The sequence below is a fragment of the Drosophila obscura genome, unplaced genomic scaffold (assembly GCF_018151105.1).
Source record: "Drosophila obscura isolate BZ-5 IFL unplaced genomic scaffold, ASM1815110v1 contig_189, whole genome shotgun sequence".
Taxonomy (NCBI): domain Eukaryota; kingdom Metazoa; phylum Arthropoda; class Insecta; order Diptera; family Drosophilidae; genus Drosophila; species Drosophila obscura.
In genome coordinates, this window is record NW_024542777.1 from 1,515,915 (window position 1) to 1,532,075 (window position 16,161).

At 46.0% G+C, this 16,161-nt stretch overlaps 1 protein-coding gene across 1 annotated transcript in view; it reads left to right on the forward strand.

Annotated features, from left to right (window-relative positions):
* Window positions 1–16,161, forward strand: part of LOC111066705 (serine-rich adhesin for platelets) — a 95,965-nt gene that overhangs the window by 6,380 nt on the left and 73,424 nt on the right.

The following is a 16,161-nucleotide window of genomic DNA, read 5'->3' on the forward strand; positions in this document are numbered from 1 at the left end:
TCGATCTGTCCTTCTTTCAGCTTAAATTTCAGATATTATAGAGGCTTTGAAATACAAAACATCGTCCTATATAGTGAAAGCAACAAAATGCATGGACTGCATGTAATTAGAAGATCATAAACTAAACAAACAGAGGAAGGAAAAACTAAAACAAAAAAGATTTGCAGCACTCGGAAATTATGGGAAATTAAATGAATTTCTTTTAGTTTAATTTTGAATTGTTGACCACGAAAACACCCAAACCAATTGAAAATCTGAAAGTTAATAACACCAACAATAAGAATTACAATATTTTATTGCATCTATGGCCTGCCAGTGTTCTGGCATAATTGTTTGGCTTAAATATTTCATGTGGATTGGATTTGTGCGCTACCTGGGCAGTGAAAATTTGCATTTCGTTTCCCCTTTCCATTGGCTGAGCACAGCGCATGTATATGTAGTAAAATATTGCAGAAAATGTTTTAATTAAACAAAAAACTGGCAAATATTGGCGCCAGTCCCAGGTTCCCCAACCATGGTGACGGGGTCCTTGCTCCGGGCACGCGCCAAAATATTTACATACCAAAATGCGTTTGGTGGGTGGCAATGGGATTCGATTCGTTGTTCTGTGGGTTCCAATCCTCTGTTCTTGGTGTGAAATAATAATGAAATTCTGCCGGACAATCCACATCACATTTGCATATGGCCGGGAACAGTGGGACTGCTCTGCACAATGTATGCGATAGTTCTTATGGAACCGATGGGTTTTGTAAGTCAGTCTATCTTTTGATGGTCCCAAGGCTTAGAGATAATTAAAATATAAACATATACGAGTATAAAATGTAAAGTTTTGTCAAATGCATCCACCAAATGTATCCCCAGAGTTCCCATTGTATCCCAGTCGGGGATTTGTTTTCAAAGCCCATTCAGCGCACAGCTACATTGCTTTTAGTGTTGTTTTCACTTGCCGCCTGATAAAACTTAACAAATAAGCAATTTTGCCATGGACATTTTCGGGAATATTCGGATCTCTCCCCACACATACGAGTACATAAAAAATATATATATTTTGTTTCTGTCGTTGCTTATGTGGCCGCGCAAATTTGCAATTAAAGCTGCACACAAATACGAGTATGCAGGGTTTTTTTTGTGTGAATGTGTTTATTATTTCTACCTTGAATGATTTTTCTGGAATTCCGTTGATCGTCATAAAAACAAATTCTCTTTTTACGCCACGCCGAGTTTCATAATTACGAGCCAGGCCGTGTGTTGAGGGGTGGGTTTCCATTAATAACACCCAGACAACTGCATTGATAAGGCCGGGTCGGAGCGTTCGATGGGCTCTTCCATATCTGTCAGCAGTTTTTGTACGTTTATGATGAACATATGGCGACTGGAATGCCAAAAGCCAGGCCGCAAGCTTATCACAGATTGTAAATAATTGACTTGCCACGAAATATACAACTAATCCGGAGAGCTCCGCAATATACAGCCCAGCTATCCATGCTATTCATGGAACTGATGTCAGGCCAATCTCCCACACAGCTTTCAATGGACTGCACTCAACACTCTGGAATTGGATTGGCTTTTTGTCTGGGCCCGACTGACTGACTGACTGACTGACATGCACCTCAGCTGCAGCTCTCCGCTGCTGTTCCTGCTCGCACTCTCTGGCATAATTGCTTTTGGGGGGTCGGTCCCTTCCCAGCCCAAATTCGGCTCAGTGGGTCTCTCAACGGTTTTCGGCTAATGAAAATTCATGGAAATGGCAAGTTGTAGTGGTGACACTCTCCGTCTCCGTCTCTGTCTCTGTCTCTGACTGTGGCTGTGGCTGTGACTCTGTCTGTGTAGGGGTTAACTAACTCGTAAGTACTTTTGGTTATTGTTTAAAGGGAACATTTAATTTCAAATTACGTTCCTAATTGCCTGTATAATGCATAAATCGTGTATTATTACTCTGTCTATACTCTTGATTTTTCCTTGCACTCAATTGAACAGCGCAGATAAATTTGGAATATAATTTAGGAAGAGTTTAATTTATTCAATAGTTAATGTGTTTAGGTTTCAGTGCACTTACTGGCTGAGATTTTATGTAAGCTTTTCATTCTTTACGCTATATCTGAGGGTGTATCAATCTTCGCATATCTTAAGCACCCCACTCCCCGCTGTCCCACTGCTCCGCCTGACTCTGAGCAGGGCAATTTTCCATCGACAGCCTTGTCTGTTTATTTGATTACAAGCTTTTTCGACATTTACAGGTCGAGCAGCCGGGAAAGCGGGACCCCCAACCTACTCCACACACAGACGTATGGCTCCACTTCGGCGTGTGTGTGTGCCTGTGTGTGTCACGGGGGTTGCGCAAAATTTATCGCTTTTGGTGAATTTGAAATTAATTTGAAATTAATTTTCAATTTCGATTTTCGGTGCTGGTTGGCTCGGTCGATTTGTTGTTTCTGTTTCGTAGTTTTCCCCATGTAATTACATGTTGTTCTGTTTGTTGCTGTTGTCATTGGCGCCTGGGGGTCTTTTGATTAGATTTTGTAACTAATTTTGTTGCTGTGAGGTTTTGCGGCTTTCTCAATTGTTTTGTTGCCGCTTGAACAATGGAAAGAGTGGGGGAATAAAATGCAAACTTCTGTTTTCAGTGGCTGTTCACTCATTCGATTTGTTGACGCTCTTGAAAGCGATTTACGAGTATCTTTTCCCCTTTGCTGTCGTCCCAACTGGGCTCCTCTCTTCGCCTCACTTTGCCTTCAAAGTGCAACTCAATGTTGACCCAATACCCGATGCATTTCCAACGTTTCTCCCACTCGCTCACTTACCTACTCGTCAGGCTGCCAGAAATGAAACGATAAAATGATAAAGTAAGTGGCATAAGGAAATATATCCAGAGCCAGACGTACACATATCTGGCTGTGGCTCGTACATCAACAGAGTAAACGGCATTTCTGTCCCAGCCTCCTCCACTCAATCAATCCATTCATGCAGTCACTCGTCTTCTGGGACTTGTGAGACTTTGTCGGCTGACAGCTGGCAGCTTTTATTATTTGTTTGCATATTTATAGAGCAAGATAGCCATCCCCTTGCAACACCTTTGAAGCCCTTTGACTCCCAGTCAACTGTCGAGTTAACCACCATTTAATAGCAGTCACATCCAATCAATGGGAATTCAATTAGCGGAATTTCCCTTTTGTGGTTTGCCCAAAATTAACAATTGTTTGTCTGAGGTTATTGGCAAACAAATAACTGATACGGAAAGGGATGACTTCGTTGATTGTGCTGGACGGATCCAACGGTCCAAATATCCTCTCTAGCTCCGATCTCCATTCCCAAGCTAAGGCCATTTGCCATCGTAGACGTGGGGGAAACATTTCTTGAAAGCCCCAACATGGAGTTGCTTGGATAACCCCATTCACAGGAACCGAATCTAATCAGTTTCCGTGTGGAGAGCCAGAGGGAAAGAAGGGTGTAGCCCCACAGAGAAGGTGTCAACTCGTCTTCTCCGCTCCTACTGATGTCTCCTGCTGCACTTTCAAATCCAATTAAGAGTGTGAACTTGCCCTGACTCAGACTCAGACTCAGACTCAGACTCGGGCCTTGGAAATTAACAGTCGGATAGCAAAGAGGCACACACAAAGTGACATTGTCACATTAAATGCGAAATGGGCAACAGTAGCCGAGACAGTGGCGGAGATAAAGAGGAGAAAGAAGTCGTTGGAGGTGGAGCTGCAGTTTGAATTGGCGCTGAAATTGGCGCTGGAGTCGGGGGCAGAAATAGAACTCACAGGAGCCAAGCCCAGCTGCACTTTTGAGTCGGAAAACCCAGCGAACCCCAGCCAACCTCTTGGCTATGCCTCATTACAGCTCCTGCCTGCTCGCTCGCCTTCCAGGCTGCCAGGCTACCATGCTGCCGGGCTGCCGGGCTGCCAGCTTGCTATCCAGCCTGGCTGCCTGCAATTATCACATTTCCAAATGGTCACGGACCACGAAATCTTGAGTTCAGATATGAGGCGACCCTCCATCGCCTGTACGACTTCATAAGGCAAACAGAAAGCACCTCCTCCCCCTGGACTCCCCCCGTTCACCTTCGCCTGCTCCTTCAGACTTGTGTGTGTGTGTGTGTGTGTGTGTGTGTGTGTCATAATTCTCGCCAGCCTGACATTTATGATGTGTGCCCGTTCATGAGATTTTCCACGGAGCCCACCGATTTCGCGAACCGATAAAAACAATGGCAACGAAGTCATGACGTCGCTTTGCTGAGTTTGCGTGAATTGGTCATGGAACGAAAATGTTATAATTAGCTGTACTGTGGGTCAAAGTCTTGGGCTTGACTTACTTCTGAGAACTAATCAAATTTGGATTGAGGATTGAGTGGGGCAGGCTGCAGGCTGCAGGAAATGGGAAGGTGTATATTATGAACTCTTACACATTCGATATGTTGGAGTGTCGCATATTTGTTGGAAAAGGAAGGCGTAGTTCACTCCATTCCCTGGGCTCCTATTGGCATCCACTTCAATTTTAAAGTGACAGCCACGGGTAATTGTTTTCTCCGTTCCTAATATTGTGATTCTGCAATCTGCTACAAATGCTACATGTAGTTGTGGCTGAAGAATAAGTCCTGAAAACACATATAGCATTAATGTAAATCTTTACTACTGGTAGGTATATATGTACATAGGCTGTAAGCTTTTATTTTAGCATAGGAACCGAGTCTTCGCCAGTTCTACTTGAAGTACAAAATAAATAATCAATGGACCTGCTCTTAGGACACCGTAGCCATGCGATGTCCCCTTCGGGCGGACCCATAACCCGGCCATTAATGCCCAAGCAATAATAAACCCTTGAGGCCCTCCCCAGCCCTACCCCCCACACATAGCCCCCCGAATGATTTACAGCCTGCACTATGAGGCTCCTTCCAGGCTCAGGCTCAGGCTCTGGTTCAGGCTCTGGTTCAGGCTCAGGCTCAGGCTCATAAACTATTCAATTACACAGTGGAGTGTTAAAGGCTTTTGAGAGCCATTGCCTCAACATTCTAATTATACGATCGGAGCGAACTCTTCAGCCCAGTACCAAGGCGAAAAACATTTCTATTCGAAGCCTTCTTCGTGGTGGAGAGCCTTGGCTGGGGATCCTGGCTAATAAAGCTAGCAAACTATAATCATAAAACACGAAACTCAATTACAGCGTTTGATGCTCAAGGCCACAAATAACAAAAGTTACGATGCGTCAACATTTTCTACACGAGTCCCCAGACTGGCCTGGACTCGACTAGGCTGGACGGGACCTCAGGATCGGGAGGGGAGGGGAGGGGAGGGGATGGAGTAGCAGGGGGACCTCCGACTGCATTCGAGTGATGCATTGCTTTATTACCCCGAAAGTGAGGCGAGGCGGACTTCTTTCTTGTCTTCATCCTCCATCCTCCTTCCACCATCCTCCATCCCCCATCTTCCCACGGCCATCCTCCTGCTCCTGCTCCTTCTCCTGCTCTACTGTTCGTCTTGTATGCATAATTATTCGCTGTAACGCCCTCTGTCAGCAGGTCTACCCTGTGCCCGTGCAGTCGGCAGGTCTCCCCCTAGCTCCCTCTCGGCCCACCTTCCTCTTTCAGGCCCTTTTCCTCTGTCAGGATGCCCGAACCCAGGCTGGCAGGCGAGCAGGCGGCTCTGCTCAAACACATCTCTGGTCGCGGCGGCGCATCGTCTGCTCCAGTGCCCCCCTCGCTTTCCGGGCCTCATAGCACTCCACTCCACCCTTCCTTTGCTCCCTACCCACTTTCAGTGCTAGTCTGTCTTGTCAGCAGGATTAAGCAATTTTCAGCTTGGTTTGCGCTTTTTCGCTTTCGCCTGCTGTCCGCGCCTCGTCTGCGGCTAACAGGCGCAACTTCGTCTCCTCCGCCATACCCACATCCCAGACCACATCCCACCTCCCACCCCTTTCCGCGCCCATCTTGCCCTGCCGTCTACCCACGTTGACAAAAAATGAGAAGCGCTAAAAATTTTCGATGCGTAAAATTTTGTTAATTTCAGTTGCGAGAAGATTGCCAGAGAGACTGGGAGAAAAAGAGATTGGTGGGGGGGGAGATCTCTTAGCGGTGGAAAGGTGTTAATGTGCCGAGCAATGCTGCAACATGTGGCAAAAGGCTTAACCCAAAAGGGGAACTCAGGTGTGGGCTGCATTTTTTGTGGTGTGTGGTGTGTGAAAAGGCAGTCCGGAGGTCCCAGTGCCTGTCAATGGATTGAAAATGTTTAAGAGGGGTTCCATCTCTTCCATCATTGATCTATCCGTCAGTTAGGTCGTACCCTTAACACCTTCCCCCACACCACTCCTTGTGGTCTTTTTCCCGAATGTCTTTGTTCTAGTGCCATCTGCGTAAGCTTTTAAAGCAGGGCTCGGCTCGGCCCTACCTAATGGGTATGTGAAAACGTCCATTACAGTGGCTGACCCAATACAATGTTCCGTTTTTCCTGCTGACTACGCACACAAACGCATGGCAAACAATGTGAGTGTGTGCGCGCCGTAAGGAGTAGCTCATCCCTAATCCGTACTTAATATTACTTTGCCGCTTGACAATCTTTTTCAATTCATCCAATTAATATGGCTATGTGGCCAAAGAGTTTCCATCTCTTTTGCCTGTCTTACTTATCCTCCTATAAATCCTTTTATATAAATCTCAATATTCAATTATTATTATTATTATTATGTGGCTGTTAGCATTGAATGTGAATCATTTTTTTTGTGCAATCATCTTGACCTTTGTCACCTGCAGAGACCGCAGCCCTTGCATCTCCGACCGCAAAACAATCAAATTCAGCGGCACAGTCTCCCTCCTCAGCCCATTACCCGCGATTCCGCCTATAGCATTCAACGCCCTGGCGATGCTCCACCACAAGGCAAGCTGGAATTCGGTTCTGTGGTCTGCCGACTGATTCGGGATCCTGGGTCCTGGGCGCTCATATTGAAAATAATTTGCGTGCGAAATTATTCATGTCTCGCCGAGGCAAATCTTGTGGCAATTATCCAACGCATGTGTGCCAGAACCAGACCAGACCAGACCAGCCCAGCCCTGCGCCAGGGCCTCCACGGGTCTTTATGCAAACAGAAAATCGGGCTAAACCGCAGTGTTCAAAAGGACAGCGAAGCATGCAACGCTGGACACAGAGCCCGGACCCCGACCAGCCGGACGACTCTCTGTCATAACTGTGCCTGGGCCTGAGCCTGGGCCTGGTCGGGAATGCCGAGAGGCTTTTTGCATCGATGGTTTCGATTGCAAACGATATACTCGTACTCGCTCCATCGCTCCATCGCTCCATCGCTCAGTCGCTATTGGATGTTGTTCCAGTCACAGCCTCCGTTGGCAATCATCGGGAGGATAGCACACCCAGGGAGATGCTGGCGAGGGGGAGGGAGCGGGAGAGGGGCGCCCAACCTATTGACAGTGACAGTTATAGCCGGGAGTGTGTTTATACAACAGCACCGATTCGATGTGGAGCAAAAGTCACTGCATGGGCTTCCGAGGCTGGGCTTTTGGGGGTGGCCTGGGAAGGGGTGGGGAGGGGAGGGAAGGGGCGTTCAAAGTGGTTAACATCGGCCCAACTCCCACTGCATCCTCCGCCGCCAGGCATTGTCATCGCTGCTGACGGTGCTGTTCCTGATGCCGCTGTTGTCATGGACAGCATTTTGCATGAGTGGCTTGCCCCCTCCCATGTGTGTGTGCAAACTGGCGGCGGGAGGTATCTGGCTCCTCTCTGCATTGGGTTGAGTTGGGTACTTAAGTGGGTTAAGTTGGCGCACTCGATATTGGAGCACGCTTTAAAGCAACTACCTGACAAAAGTGAAAGGAAATTGTGTCCTGTATCCTGTATATCCTGTATTTATATCTATTCTGGTAGAACCCTATCCATATAATCTCTTCTGACTTCCAATAAGAAAACCTTTAGATATGAATTCAACTCAATTGAAAGTACTGGCAGTCCCGTTTCTCTGTTCTCTGACTGGCAATTCCTGAAAAACCCCGAGTACCGCACCCATCATTCAACACTGCTGCGGAACAAAGCCCAACCCAACCCCGCTAATCGATTGAGCAGCAGCAGAAACTATCAATCCACTGACCACTACCCACTACCCACAGCATGCCAGAGGAGCCCACCACAGACATGCCAGACATCTTCCCTCCGCCCTGGCTCCTTGAGTAACCAGGAATTAACCGAAAACAATTTTCCACTCAAGCAGAGGCAGGCATCGGCAACGGCAACGGCAACCAGCTGGAAAAATACGAAGCCCACGAAGCAAGCCATGAAGTACCCCAACCCATGACTAGAACCAAGACGCATCTTCCAGATGCAAATGTATCTATTAAACAGAAATCAGGCATTCAGGCATTCACCCGTTCAGGCAGGCGGGCAAAGCAGACCTAGAAGCAAAAGCAGAAGCAGAAGGAACGCAACCCGCAGCCATAAGGAACGCAACGAGCTAAGCTAAGCACTTCACACCAAAGTGTCAATTGCATTTTTGTGGTTGGTCGCCAATGGCCAGAAGGCAGAGGCAGAGGCAAAGGCAGGGACTCTGCCTCTTGGGCTGCCTCAATCCCAACCACCGAGCACTTAATGCAACAATAAAACAATCAAAGTGTCTAGAAAATCGATGGAAATCAATGGAGCAAGCCAGCACCGAAGCCAGGAACGGACCCCAGTCAGAGCTACAGTTCCAGCTCCAGCTCCAACTCCAAGAAGCTTGGCCACTTTGGACGGTGGACTGGGGACTGGCGACTGGCGACTGTGGACTGTGGCCTGTAGACTGTGAGCTGGGCAACTACAAATGGAAATTCAATGTGAAGTGTGCGTATCAGCGACTGTCGCACTGCAGTGCATCCCAGAGACCACACACTTGATGGGGAATGAGCTGGGCTGGCCAAGGCAGAAGGCAGGCAGAGGGTACACGGAGCTCCTTTCGGTTTTCGAGGCACTTGACGTTCGAGTTCGAGATGGAAGTCTGTGAGCAAAATATCCAGGAACTATCGAATTATCGATATTGGCTCGGCGCTAAAATCCTTCTCAGAAAAGTATTCTAAAGAGATTCCCAAACTTCGAATAATCCCCTGACCATCTTTCTAATTATTCTCCCATCTCTAGGGTTAATCAAACAAGATCGCCTCAGTCAGACCCGAGGCAACATTGTAGCATGTAAATGCCTGAGGGCGAGAGAGATGAGCCATGGACTGGAGGCTGTGAGGCCTTTTAACACCTCCTACACCCACTTGTGCTTCTGGCGGGCTTAGCGTCAAGTGGCTGCTGCTGCTGCTGCTCCCCCACTATCGACTATCCACTCTCCACCAGCACGTGGGTGTTAATTACTCATGTCCCATGCTCACAACCATCAGCATACCCATCACCATCATCAGCATCACCATCAGCATCAACACCATCAACAGCATCATCACCATCATCGCCATCAGCGCAACTTTCTGTCACAGAGTGCAACTCAAATCAACTCGGATTTCGGTTTTTGTTCCCTTTTGCAAAGAGGGCAATCAACTTTGCCGCCTGGCCATAAAAGTTGCGCCCTGGACATTTGAACAGACACTTTGGACATTTTCGGACATTTGGAACAAGTTGAAGCGAGTCGAGTGGAGTCGAGCGAGCGGTTAAAGGAGACCGCCGTTTGCCAGTTGCCAGTTGCCATCTCTGCCTGGCCTGGCCTGGCCTGGCCTGGCATGGCCAGGCCCGCATCCCCTGACGCTGATGGGAGGAACCGAATGGGTTCGCTTGGGATGGGTTCGGATGTGTGGGGATGGGGGATGGGATGGGGACACAGTTAAGGGACATCAAACAAAAGTTGAAGGGATTTGCGACCCGAAAATGGCAATGCGAATGTGCCCGTCCAGAGAGCCACAGAGCTCGCTCTGTTCTCTTGGCTCCTCCATTGCCTATTTGACTTGGCCCGAGACGGCACTGAGCCCCGACCGGGCTGGGTTCAGTTTCGTTTTCGGTGTGTGGACTTTTCGGCATTTTCGCTTTTTGATCATTTTTCAAATGCAGGTAGAACATGGAGACAGTTCGTGTAGAGTGAATGTGATGAATGGGAGGGGGAGGGGGAGGGGATGGGAACGGGAACGGGAAGTGTTTCTTCTTGCATGACAAATTGCGAGTGTTTGTAAGATTCTTCTCTTGGATAATTTACGGTGGAAGATGACGAATGTGAGGAGGGCATGGAGAGTGCTTACTTAGAGAACTGTCTTTGGATGCTTGGGTGAAAGGGTGGCGTACGTAGGTCAGTATTCGGAAGATTAATTACTGCATCACACGGGTCCGAAGCTTAATCCCTGAACCGCTCAGACAGGTGGTAGCCGCTCCCTCAGGCTGCCCCACCTCAGGTTTCATCACGCTTCACACGGCGATGATCTCCTACCCAGCGCTAAGCTCATTTCCTGCACTCTCGAATCAAATCGAACTCTTTTCCCTCGCACTTTTCCGCTTGGAGGCACTCGTAAGCCCCAGGCAGATGTCAAAGTCAGACAGAGATGCACTTTAAATGACCCAGCCCGGACATTTTTCCATCTCTGAGGAAATTGCCACTCAAAATGGTCTCGCCACGCGCACTTCCGTCCGAGTATCTGCAGAAGAACAAACTAATCAGAACCACAAAACTGCAGGCTGGGAGAATCATCTGGGATCTGGGGACTGGAGAATGAGAGAGCAGGTGGGACGTGGCTCAGTTGGAGTTCGGAGTTGGTCTCTAATAGACCATGGGCCGAACATCATTTCGCTTTCAGCGGCTCCACGCCACAGAAATTGAAATGAAAATTGCAAAAATCGAGTATGGCCTGGAGGAGGGGGAGGAGGAGGAAAAACCGCCAGGCTTCAGCTGGCAACTGAACAACTTCATCTGGCCAGACATTAAAATGAATTTCTCAAGGGGCAGGGCGGCAAGTGGTGGCCAGGGGCTGGTGAAGGGTTAGACCGAGCCGAAGATTGACACAAACCAATTAACATTTGTTCCTTTTATTTCCATTTCTTTGGGTCTTGGTCTTGGGTCTTTGGTCTTTGAATTTATCGCACGTTTGACTGCGTTTACCAGTCAGATCTGTGACTTGAACTACGTTTTGCGCTTTACAAAACTACGAAACGGAACGGGTACCGGGTGCCGGGTGCCGGGAGCCGGGTACCTCGGATATTTCTGTGGATCTTTGGAGGCCATATTTCTCTCCCTTTGCAAGTTTGTTGTGAGCTCACCCTTTCCCTGCCGCTAACCAAAGCTGGAGCTGGAGCTGGGGCTGGGGCTGGGGCCTCGACTAATCCATTTATCTATGCCCATAACTCTTAAAATAGCCTGGAAAATTTGCACCACAATTCTGTCTGCCTGCTGCTGCGGCCAAATACCGAAAGACGTTTAAAATGCACTAATTACCCATGAGGTTTCTTCGGGTTTCCTCTCTTTCTCCTCCTCTTTATGCAGATTACAGAGCTGCTCTCGGGGCCCGACACTTTGCTGTCCATTTGGAAATTTAACGCGCTTATCTGAGCGGGCTGCCAAGAAGACTACCACAGATAGGAAAAGGGAGCCGGCCTGGCCAGGAAGCAGATACAAACAGAGCTTGGGTTAGGAACAGAACAGGACTGACAGGGACAGGGACAGCAGCTAAGAAATTGGGCGTAAGGCAGGCAGCACAAAAGATAACCGCTAGGGTCCCTACATCAAGCTAATTAAAATTATAAAAATTAAACAAAACCAGAAAAAGGCAGTGAATGGGTCGAGAGAACTATGCTCAAGCTTTGTCGAGAATGTTAAGTAGACAGTCTTGGATCGAGATCTAATGAGTGCGTAGCCAAAAGAAGGAAAGGACGAAGTAGCGACGACGAACAACGTTGAATAAAAAGCAAATTAAATAGGTTTAAAGATCCGTTGGTGCTTAATTAATTTTCATAATTTTCATACTTGTAATATACTAATAATAATGTAATATATTATATAATAAAATATACATACGAGTAATTGTAGATTTATAATTTATCTTAAATTTAATATATATTTTTAGAAACAAATTATTAAACAGACCCTTTTTTCTTTCAGGTAAGAAAATGCACACACATTAAATCAATCATTTGCAATCAATGGAAAATCAAAGGTAAATTAAAAAACAAAAAAAATAATTTTTTTGGTGGTAATTTAATTTCTCCTAAAAAAAACCAATGAAAAGCAAAACACTTTAGCGATATTGCATAGTTTTTATTCAGCACTGAGTAAAAATCAATAATTACCCACTGACACGCCATCCACCTTCGCGAATGAAAGCAGTTTCAATATTATTTGTTTTTCTTTTGATAATAGAATTTCACAAAAACTTAAATTAATAAAACAACAACACTGAGAGTCGTCCCCCAAAACGAATTATGCACATGCACATATGTACATACATGAGTTGCTATGTACATGTGTAGAATCCCAAGATATTGGGTATATTCAAACTTATATATTCTCACTTATGTATATCCTTGGGTCGAGCTCCAGGGGGAAATGAGTACTTCCTCCTCTTGGTTTCGATCTTTTTGTTTTGTTTGCACATGTATAAAGCCATAACGGGGTAATTTCATTAGAGCAAATGGCCAATATTGTAAAACACAAGCGGCAAAAAACGTGAGAAAAAAGTGGAATACGAGTAAGTTTCTAGCTCAACATTTGCTACTTGTAAATTATGCAAAAAGGTCTCCCATAGAACGGTTGCAAGCAGCTGCTGCTCCCACGGATGCACATCTTCCTCCTCTTCGTAGAGCGAGAGGAGAGAACCTCGTTATCCTCCCTCCACGAGGATGTGCTGTGGACCCGACTCGAACTCGAACTCAACCAGCCAGCCCAGCCCAGCCCAGTCCAGCCCATCCCATTTAATTAGCCATTAAGTTTTATTGCGCGCAATTTTGTTTAATTTGCTTTAAATACAGCAAAAAAAGAACGAACGAGGAGCTAAGGGAGACTGAAAAAAAGGAATAGTGGTAGTAACTACATGGGTGGGCAGAAAAAGATATCAAAAGGAAGAGATAGAGACAGAAAAAATGGGAAAAATGTTAGTACTTAATGTTGAACTACTTTGAGTGGGGTCCTTATGCTACTTCCCTTTTTCCCCCTGCTATTCGCTCGCTGAAATGTATGTAATCCATATAAAAATGTTGCATAAAAACTGCATAGCAAAGTTGATAAAAAAAAAATTAATATCCATTTGGGGAGAAATGTTTGTTTCCTGACTGCTACCTCCTGCCATGTATTCCGGTAGCTTTTCGAAAGATTGTCCTTTGAACCATTTGAGTTGGGGCGTTTTTCCCATTTCGTAGTCATTTTTTCAATTTTCCTGCTTAGCTTTTTTCTTCTGCTGAATTTCCTGCTCTTTGCTGGCCAGTTTTCCGTTACCTCTCCCACCAATGGCTCAGAGCCTTTGGCCCTGTTTCTGTGCAGTTAGCATTCAAATTGGCCCTTCGTGCCCAGGTCTTTCTGTCACAGGTTATCCGCATCAGCATATGCAATTTTCTGCTGCAATTGTCTGGCTCTGAATTGATTCCTGCCCTTTTTCTTTTCCTGTATTTCCTCTTCCCGTTTTCCCTTTGTAGTAGCACTCAGTTTTATTTTATTTTATTTTATTTTTTTTTTGTTTGACATCAACTTTTATCATCAAATTTAATTTTATTGCTTATTGGAAAGTTGTGCGCGTGCAAATCCAATTTTCGTACAACTTGATGGAGAACATATTTTTTGTTTTTTTTCTTTTGAGCAAAAGCTATAAATTTATGTCTCAGGTGTTTTGTTATTTAAAAATTTTACATAGCGACTAGAAGAATGGAAACAATTTAAAGCTCTGATTTAATTTAAATGAACTAACAATCGCATTCTTTTTTATTGACCTGCCTGCATGGCCATATTCTACCGAGAAGGGTTTTCAAAACATATTGAACACAAACAGGAACAGTAGGAACTTACCGGAGTGCTGTTGAGGATAACATTTTACAGTACATTTTTGTTTGTAGGCAATTCTGCAGCAAATAATGTTCATTTAATTGATAGATCCCAATATTCCCTCGATATATCCAATATTCCTACCCATTTCTCCCTAGCCCGCTTCCAGTATCCAGTATCTAGCATCTCTCATCCGTTCCAGCAGCCGCACCGAGTGGCGAGTAGAAAGCAGAGGCACTTAAAATTCAAGTTCAATAGACGCTGAAGGGACGGACGCGATGACGACGACGACGACGATGACGACGACGAAAGAACGGACGTGTCGCGCAGCATGTGGCGCGTTCTAAGAACTTGCAACAGTTTGCCGACTGCTTTAAGGAGTTTGGCCCCTGTTGCCGTTGTCGTTGCCGTTGTTGTTGTTGTTTCTGTTGCCCACCTTGGCACGAATGTCAACTGCACGAAAATGTTGCAACTGCAACTGCTTCGCTTCTGTTTTTTGTTCTATTGATCGTTAGGCGGTTGCATCTGCTTCGCTTGCAGCCTGCAGCTTGTTGTTGCTTTTTAGGTCCCTGGTGATAGCATTTTGCTCCTTGGCTTGTCAAAGACAACCAACAACTCTCCTTGCTGTACTCTGTACTCGTCCAGCTCGAGGGCATGCTATTTTCGTTATCAGGAATACGCAGCTATAAACTTATCATATGAATTTGTATCCTTAAAAGGTTTATGTCTTGTCTGTCCCTTTGTCTACTTAAACACCAATGTACCCGAGACTATATGTATATGCAAGTAGTACCAATTTAATAAAAAAAACATCACAATCGGATGAATACTACAGAACTGTTTCCAAAATGACTTCTCCAACAATTAATCAGATTTTTAATCAGACCATTATCTTTCTTTGTGAGATTACTTCGCGGACAACGAATAACAATGACTAATGGGTATTCCGTAGTCGCGATATCGACTTGTGAGTTGTTCTTTGTTGCTGTTGCTGCTGCTGCTGCCACTGCCTGGAAAGGTTAACAACATTTTCGTTCGTGCCGCATCTTGATGTTGCTTCCTGTTGCATTTGTTGCTGCTGATACTGCTACTGCTGCTGCTACTGCTGCCGCTTACCGATTGCTGTTTGCCTTTTTAATTAGCAACTTTTGGGACTCGCTCTCGTCTCAGGGGCAGGCTCCCAAAGCGAGGCCAGCAGCTGCCTTTGGGTTCTGTTCCTCTGCTGCTGGCTCTTCTTCTATGCATTAAGTATGCAGTTTTGGTCTTCTTCAGCGCTTCTTCTCCACCTCTCTCTCTGTTGTTCTTGCATTTAATTAAATGCTCATAAGCATGTGACCAGAACCCAGAACACAGAACCCAAAAGGAAGCCTTCCTCATGGCAGCCACTAAAAAAGCCATTGTCTCTGTGGGATCACTGGGGGGAAATCGGGAAGAGCACATGAATAATGGCAATTGTTTTTCTTGCTGGCTGAAATCGCTGAGCTATACGGCGATTTCATAGAAACATTGTAGTTTTTATTGGACTATTCGTACAAATATATACACAATATTATGTACTAGACTAGATCTGCGTATGGCGATCGGGCAGACCTTCCTCTGATGTTAGCCCTGCAAGGACTCCACTCACTCACTCTCTTCTCTTGCTAAGTGGATATTACCAAGGCGTGTCCTATAATATGGGACTTTTCCGAAACAGCGATCTAAGCAGTCGAAGTTCTTCAACCTTGCGCAGTTTTGTGGCTCAGCCAGTTCTCGTACAACTGCACCGTTTGACAGCCATTGTCTTGCACACGCATAACCGTAAAATCCACGCAACTGCAAACTGCCATGTAATTAACACCAAAATAACTGATTTTCAGCAAAGCAGCACAACCAAGCAGAAGCAATCGGTAGAAGGCAAGGGAGAGGGGCGGTGTGGAGTGTAGCGTCGATTGGCTAACGTAATTAGCAGGCAGTAGAAGAAGAGGAAGAACAAGGAAGGAGAGGCAGTGAAAGGAGTGCAGCGCTCGCTGTATCTCGCTCCTCTTCTAAATTATTTGCGTCGAATTAAGGCAACAAACAAGTCTTCCCCGACGCTGCCTTTTGCAGCCAGCACTAGGCACTAGGAACAGCAACGACCAACAGTTTGAAGAGAGCCTGTGATTGCAGGGCGGGATGGGTATGGGTATGGGAAGGGGGAGGGGTTCCAGTGCATTGGCTACTACAACAATATGGCGCCACTAATTAGAAATTCTTAGCTCACAAAAA